Source organism: Macrobrachium nipponense, chromosome 11, assembly GCF_015104395.2.
Source record: "Macrobrachium nipponense isolate FS-2020 chromosome 11, ASM1510439v2, whole genome shotgun sequence".
Taxonomy (NCBI): domain Eukaryota; kingdom Metazoa; phylum Arthropoda; class Malacostraca; order Decapoda; family Palaemonidae; genus Macrobrachium; species Macrobrachium nipponense.
Genome location: NC_061087.1, coordinates 74,047,640 through 74,055,761, shown reverse-complemented (window position 1 = coordinate 74,055,761; position 8,122 = coordinate 74,047,640). Strand labels below are relative to the sequence as shown.

Here is an 8,122-nt window from a genome sequence, read left to right as displayed (position 1 = left end):
TTCTCAGTCTGACTCTTTCAACATAAATTTTATTGACCAGAGTAAGATATACTGTTTTATAATGATAGTCTGTTGTTGTTTAAGATTTTATAGAAAATTTATTTATTTGCCTATTAAAGTAGTCCTTTAAAACCCCGTGCCATACTAAGCAAATTCTAAAAGGAACATGGGAGTTTAAAGGATTGCGCAACACCTAGATGGATCTGCTGGCTCTTTTACCTGTTTCAGTTCGTCTTCCTCATCCTTGATTTTTTATGGAAGGACGACGGCCTTTGCATTTCGCGATTCTTGGAGGAGAAAAAAATGTCTACCTCGACCCGCAACGAAGCAGAAAAAGCAGTTCAAGCTCAGGTTCCAACTTGGAACCACTGGATAACCTTTTGAAGATAACTGGTGAACTCTACTCCCTCGCAAGAGAATGCTTTTTATAATTGAAGAAGCATCTACATTAACTATGTAACGTTTCTTGCCGACCCACCTGTCTCTGCCTCTTCCGTCGTCGTCTTTGAAGCCAACGTCAACACTTCTATGGAGTCAATGGTTGAACCTTTCCTGCCCAGTAAGTTTCCTACGATTTGTGGCGTATGGTAAAGCTTATGTTAGGGGGTTTTTAATTTTTCTTAATTAATACCACGCTTTCAGAACCTGTAAATTTTCTATGGATTCTTGTGTTTATTTTGCTATCTATAAAGGTGTATATTTATTGGAACTTTGTTATTACCATTTGTGTAATTACTCTTTTGATTTTAGGCAGTTGCTAATTGTTAAGGAGGACAGTGGTTTAGTGGAAGACACTGATTCAATTTCTTGTTCTTTCACGCAACTGATTTAGGTAATTTCAGTGTTAAGTGTCAATGATATACACAATTTTTTTCATGAGGATAGTCTTTAATTTATTAAATATTGTTGGACTCGATAATGATAGTCTGTTGTTGTTGTTTTCAGAATCCATAGGTTTTCAAAAATTTCCATGAGTGAAGGTCTTTCCACCACAAGCAATAGTTGTCTATTTATGATTAGCGATTGGGAACAGGACTTCAGCCATCGGAGTTGTATCTATGCCATTTCGTAATCTTAACTTTCATACGAATAAATAATTTTAAAGAATTTGTTTTTATTTAACTGTGAAAGAAAGCATTCAAGGTTACGAGCAACTCTTGTGTAAAGCTCTTGGTTTTTCTACAAAGTTTTTGAAATGGCCGCCCGAACCAGGGACTATGAAGGCTTTAGTCTCCATATAGGCGACGATAGGGTGGCATTGCAGGTTGGGTTTTGTGTATTAAGAGTTTGTCTGATTTAACGTTGGGGATAATTTGAATTTATTTAATCATTTTTCTGCAAGAAAACATTTAATAATGGAAGAGGAACTAAGGTATTTAGTAATGTGCAGGAAGACTGTAAGGTCTCAGGTTACTAAAATATTCAAAACTTCAGGTACTTTTAGAAGTTTGAGTGATGTCGATAGGTCAACGCTAATTAATAGGTTGAAATGTTATAAGGAAGACTTGCGAAATTATGATAGCAAGATTTCTTCAATCAAATGGTCCTCATCCAAAGACGAAGCAGAATTTGAGGCTGAATTTAGTTCTTGTCAGGAATATTTGGACAAAGTTATTTCATTGATAATTCAGTTAGAAAATATACTTCCTTTGTCACCTTCTGAAATGCATGAAACCCCCCGTAGCCTCCTTAAGAGTCCAGTAGCTCCTTTGCCTAAATTTGCTAGCAGTGATGGCGAAAATATAGAATTGTTTTTAGACAGTTTGAAGAAACTACAAGTAAATTTTCGTATACTGATTATGATAATTAAATTACTTTTGCTAAAGCAGCAAATTTCTGGTAAGGCTGCTGTTTTAATAGAATCATTAGAGGCAGATAGGCAAGGTTATTCACATGCAAAAGCACTCCTGCAAGCAGCTTTTGCTTCTATTCCAGTTCAAAAATTTAATGTACTGAAACAGTTGGTAAATATGAAGTTAGATGAAAATTCTGAACCATTTGAATACATTAGTAATATTAGGAAAAATACAAGAGGCCGTGAAGACTCTGAACATTAGTGTTGATGATGTTTTACAAATACTTTTTCCTTAAAGGAATGAATGATACTTTTAAGAACATTATGATTCAAGTAGCGGGAAACTCAAAACCTACAACTGTACAAATTGTGGAAAATTTCTTTGAATGTAATTAACGTTATTTGAATGTTTGTTCCGCTATTAAGCCTATGGAAGAAGCTTCGGTAGCAAAGAATAGGTTAAATCCCAAAAGCTCCAATTTAGCTATTAAGGTGGATGTTGAAAACGTTAATCCCTTTATTTCATGTACCCTTTGTCAAAATGCAATTTCTTCTAAGCACCCCATTAATAAATGCACTAGGTATATCCACCCAAAAGAAAAAGTAGATAAATTAAAAGCTCTTAATGCTTGCATTAAATGTGCAAATCTAGGACATGGGGAAAATTTTTGTAAGTTTAAATTTAAAAGGAAATGTAGTAAATGTTATGGTTGGCATTTTTCATTTCTATGTTCTTGTGATTCTGTTAATCCTTCAGTGAAAGAGACTGTATCCAATCCATTGATACCAAACCTAAGCAGAAGCAGCATAGGGATACAGCAACAAAGAAAACTACTCAAAGTAATGTAATTTCTCCAGGTGCCTCACTCCAAAGTAATGGTGGTATAGACTCTTTGTTGCCTACCTTTTCATGTCTCATTGGAAATACGAAGGTAAGAGGGTTAATGGACTCGGGTAGTCAAGCCAACTTTATATCGGAAAGGGCTCTGGAGGGACAGCTTTACAGAATTGTTAAGGATAAGCTGCAGGTTACTGTTAATGGATTTAATGGCCCAAGGAAGTATAATTCTAAATTAGTAGAAGTTAAGATAAAGTTTGGACACGACACATATGACATAGAAGCTATTTGTGTTCCCGAAATTAACTTGAATTTGAAATTACCTGGCTTAAGTTTAATTGTACAATCCTTTACAGAAAGAGGGTATGAACTTTTTGATAATTTTCTAAGGACGGGTAGTGACTCTATTTCTAACGTAGATTTTATTCTTGGTTCCAATTCCTTATATTGCATTATGATAAACTCTGTTGTATATGGTAGAGATACTCCTTCCATGTATTATGAAACAAAATATGGAGTTTTTATTAACAGGAAACTTAAAGTGTGTGCTTGCTAATCTAAAGTATTTATCTCATTCCATAGTAGCTTCGCATTTGTCACTTCCTCATGAACAAATTAATGAAGAAAGTTTTAATGTATTGGAAAGTCTTTTTCCCATGACTAATTGCTTTAGGTCTAATGTAATAACCTTTGAAAACCCTAAAGAGGAAAACTTTAAAATTTTTGACAAAATTGGTGTAGTTAATGATAAGGAATTAGAAAGAGCTGCTTCTCAAATACTTGAACAAGACTCTTCTCATTTTCATGAAAGTGTAGTACTAGATGAGGAAACTACTGAAGTAAATCGGAAGTTAGTGAAGTTTTTACTTAGGAACACTCATAGGAATGAAGATGGTAGATTAGTAATGCCATTGTTATGGAATGGTAGAGTTTCGCATTTATTAGGAAAAAATGTTAACTTGTCTAAGAAAATATTGGAAGCTACACACAAGAAACTGTCCAAACAGGGAAATTTAATTAAATTGATGGATGAAAATATTAAGGAACAAGAAAAACTAGGTTTGATAGAAAAAATAGAAAATTTAGAAGCATTTTGTTCTCAGCATCCTGAATATAGCTTCCTACCTAATATGGGAATATTCAATTTAGATAGGGACACCACTAAATGTAGAATAGTTTTCCTATCAAATTTATGTGAAAATAGTTCAAAGAGTAATCCTGTTATAAGTCACAATCAAGCCATGTGGGCTGGACCTTGTCTTAATCAGAAGATATCTACTTCTTTGTTTCAAATTAGATTTGATAAATATTTGATGTGCTTTGACTTGAAAAAGGCATTCCAACAAATTGCTTTAGAGGAAGCTGATCAGAACAAACTTTTGTTTTTCTGGTTTAAAAACCTTAACATGGGAGACTTTACTTGTATTGCTTATCGAAATCTCAGACTTAGCTTTGGTTTACGATGTAGCCCAACAATACTAATGGTAGGCTTATTTAAAATTTTGATTCTGGACGCAAGAGTTGACCCAATTGAATTGAGGAACTTAAAGAAATTAATTTATTCATTATTATACATGGATAATGGCGCATTTACTGCTAATGATCAAGAATCATTAAGATGGGGTTTTCAAAATTGAATGAAATTTTTCACCCTTATAAGTTTACTCTGCAGCAATTTGTTACTAATGATGAAACCTTGCAAAGTGATATTGATCATAAATTAGAAATGGAAACTCCAAAAGTAGTAAAACTCTTCGGACTCAATTGGGATAGAATCACAGACAAGATTTCAACTCGTAAACTGAAGTTGGATCCAGAAGCTGATAATAAAAGGTTGGTTTTGAAAAGCATTGCTTTGAATTTTGATCCATACAATTTTAATGGACCTATTTTAAATAGAGCTCGCTTATTCATGCATAGTCTACAGACTGACAAGTCTCTCAGTTGGGATAAAAAGTTATCCTATAGGCAACAAAAGGAATGGAATAATATTTGTAAACAAGTAAATGCTACGCCAGAAAGGAAAGAGACAGAACACAGAAATTCAGAGAAAATTGAAAATCCCAAAAGATTTGTAGGTGAAAGAAATAGTTCATACAGGCTAATAGCTTTTACAGACAGCAGTAAATCTATTTATGGCACTACTGTTTTTATCCAGGATATTTCGACGCTAGAAGTAAACTTTGTTCTTGCTAAACAAAAATAGGTTAGTGAACAGACAATTAAAGAATAAAAGCATTCCGTTCACTAGAATTGCAAGCCGTTGTTTTGGGACAGAAATCTTAACTAATTTATGTCAGGAGATAACGGGCCCACAATGTCCAACACCCATTAAAATTACAGAATTGGTTTTGTATACCGATAGTATGGTTTCTTTAAGTTGGATCAATGGGTACGTTAATACACTGGATAAAATGAACAAGAAAAGTGTATTTATATTGAACAGGTTAGAGCTCCTTCAGAGGCTTTGTAATAAGCACCCTGTTAAGTTTAGTTTCATAAGTGGAATACTAAATCCAGCTGATTGTATCACTAGGTGCATATCCTATAAGGTACTAAAAGAAAAAGAACTAAATTACTTTTTCAGGGCCAAAATTTCTAAGAACAGGAATTAGTGAAGAAAAAATGGAAAATAATGATTTTGATGTAATAGTTCCTAATCCTATGGCAGGTCAGAAAGTAACAAACTACTCACTAAATACTTCTGACACAACTAATGTTTCCCTTTCAATTCAAAGTGAGCATTTAATTGATTTGAATGAAGTGTCCAAATTTTCAAAGTTAATGAAGATTTATATGCTTGTTCTAAAATTTATATGGAATTTGAAAGAGCGAATTAAAGCCAGAAAGAATTTAAGCTCAGACTCAAGACCCAATCTTTATTTGAAAGCTTTTAACATTGTTATTCAAAAAGAACAGAGCATTTGCTACCCAGAAGTTTGTCGTTATTTTGAAGGTAACCGTAAGAATGTCAGAGATATTCCAAATATCGTTTTGCAACTTAATATTTATAGAGATAACTGTTCAATTTTAAGGGTTAGAAGTAAAGTGGGTAAGTGGAAACCTAATAAACTCGTGCACTTTCCTATCCTATTGCATAAGAAAAGTAGGTTAACTAAGCTTATCATAGAAGATTTGCATGAAAAAATGTTGCATTCTGGCTTGTATGCAGTACTGTCTGAAATGCGTAAAAGGTTTTGGATTCCTCAGTATTTCTGCAGTGAAAAAAGGTAATAAGGAATGTGTTTTGTGCAAGAAAGCTACAGCTAGGACGATAAAAACAAATCAGAACGCATACAGAGATTTTAGGATAGATCCTCCTCAATACCATTTAGGTATGTGTTTGTTGATCATTTTGGACCTTTCAATATAAAAATTCATGGTAAAACTTCCAAAGTTTGGATCTTGTGTTTATCTTGTCTTTGGTCTAGGGCCATTAATTTGAAAATTTGTGATTATTTAACTACAAAAGAATATTTGAGATCCCTTCAACTTCATTGTTTTCAATATGGAATTCCAGAGTTGATTTTGTCAGATCTTGGTTCGCAATTGGTTGCTGGTGGGAAAATATTTGTAGCAGACTTTTTGAACGATCCTGAACTTCAAAGTTACTTTGATGAAAATAACATTAAAAGGTTAAGGTTTGAACAATATCCAAAGGGATGTAAAAATTGGGTGGCCTTGTAGAAATTTGTGTTAAAATGTGTAAAAAAACATGATTCATAGTGCTGTCAAGAATAATGTTTTAGAATACAGGGAATTTGAATTTATTATTGAACAAGCTGTTCACCTAATTAATAGACGTCCTATAGCTTTCAAGAAAGCTTAAGAGATGCTCTTGATGTACCAGAGGCTATCACACCAGAAATGTTGATACATGGATATAGTTTGGCTTCCATTAACATCATTCCAAATTTACAACTTTCAGAAGGAGACTTGGAATGGAGCATTGATAATCCTGTAGATGAGATCAGAAATAAATACCATAAACTCCTGAAAGTGAAAAGTAACTTGATTGAAAAATATAATTTTGAATTTTTAACTAATTTGATATATCAAGCAACTAATGAGAAAAGTCGTTATAAACCAGTGGATCATAAAAAACCTGAGATTGGAGACATTGTACTGATTAAGGAAATTAATACGAAGCCTTCTAATTATCCGATGGCTGTTGTAAAGAAAATTAAAATTAATGAATTAAATGAAGTTACTGAAGTAGAACTTCTTAAGGGTGGTTCCAGAGAATTGGTAAGAAGACATGTGTCGTCAATAATTCCACTCTTGAAACCGAATACTATTACCTTGGATAATGACAGTTCTGATATACTCTCAAATAAGGATAGCTCTGAAGAAGTCTTTGGGAAAAGACCGCAAAGAAAAACGGCCCTTGCGAGTATACAGAAAACTAAATTTATGTTAAAAGATGAAAATTAATTGTTTAAATTTGTTGAACTGAATATTTGAAGCTTTTTTTTCAAAATTTATAAGGTATGATTTGTTTATGGGTTACTTTATTGATTTACTTAATTTGATTTATTCAAATTCTTTGAATTTGAATCCCTTGTTTGGAGTGTTTAAGATTTTATAGAAAATTTATTTATTTGCCTATTAAAGTAGTCCTTTAAAACCCCGTGCCATACTAAGCAAATTCTAAAAGGTTGCTGGTGGGAATATTGTAGCAGACTTTTTGAACGATCCTGAACTTCAAAGTTACTTTGATGAAAATAACATTAAAAGGTTAAGGTTTGAACAATATCCAAAGGGATGTAAAAAATTGGGTGGCCTTGTAGAAATTTGTGTTAAAATGTGTAAAAAACAAAAAACTGATTCATGAGTGCTGTCAAGAATTATGTTTTAGAATACAGGGAATTTGAATTTATTGATTGGATAACAAGCTGTTCACTCAATTAATAGACGTCCTATAGCTTTCAAGGAAAGCTTAAGAGATGCTCTTGATGTACCAGAGGCTATCACACCAGAAATGTTGATACATGGATATAGTTTGGCTTCCATTAACATCATTCCAAATTTACAACTTTCAGAAGGAGACTTGGAATGGAGCATTGATAATCCTGTAGATGAGATCAGAAATAAATACCATAAACTCCTGAAAGTGAAAATTAACTTGATTGAAAAATATAATTTTGAATTTTTAACTAATTTGATATATAACAAGCAACTAATGAGAAAAGTCGTTATAAACCAGATGGATCATAAAAAACCTGAGATTGGAGACATTGTACTGATTAAGAAATTAATACGAAGCCTTGTAATTATCCGATGGCTGTTGTAAAAGAAAATTAAAATTAATGAATTAAATGAAGTTACTGAAGTAGAACTTCTTAAGGGTGGTTCCAGAGATTGGTAAGAAGACATGTGTCGTCAATAATTCCACTCTTGAAACCGAATACTATTACCTTGGATAATGACAGTTCTGATATACTCTCAAATAAGGATAGCTTTCGGAGAAAAGGTCTTTGGGGAAAAGA

The 8,122-nt window shown here is 32.9% G+C and overlaps 1 long non-coding RNA gene across 1 annotated transcript; it reads left to right on the top strand.

The window, feature by feature from the left end:
• The first annotated feature begins 207 nt into the window (after positions 1 to 207).
• Positions 208 to 1,107, top strand: LOC135206736 (uncharacterized). Its single transcript, XR_010312832.1, has 2 exons — positions 208 to 559; positions 946 to 1,107. It is a non-coding gene; the product is annotated as an uncharacterized LOC135206736 (long non-coding RNA).
• The last annotated feature ends 7,015 nt before the right edge of the window (positions 1,108 to 8,122 follow it).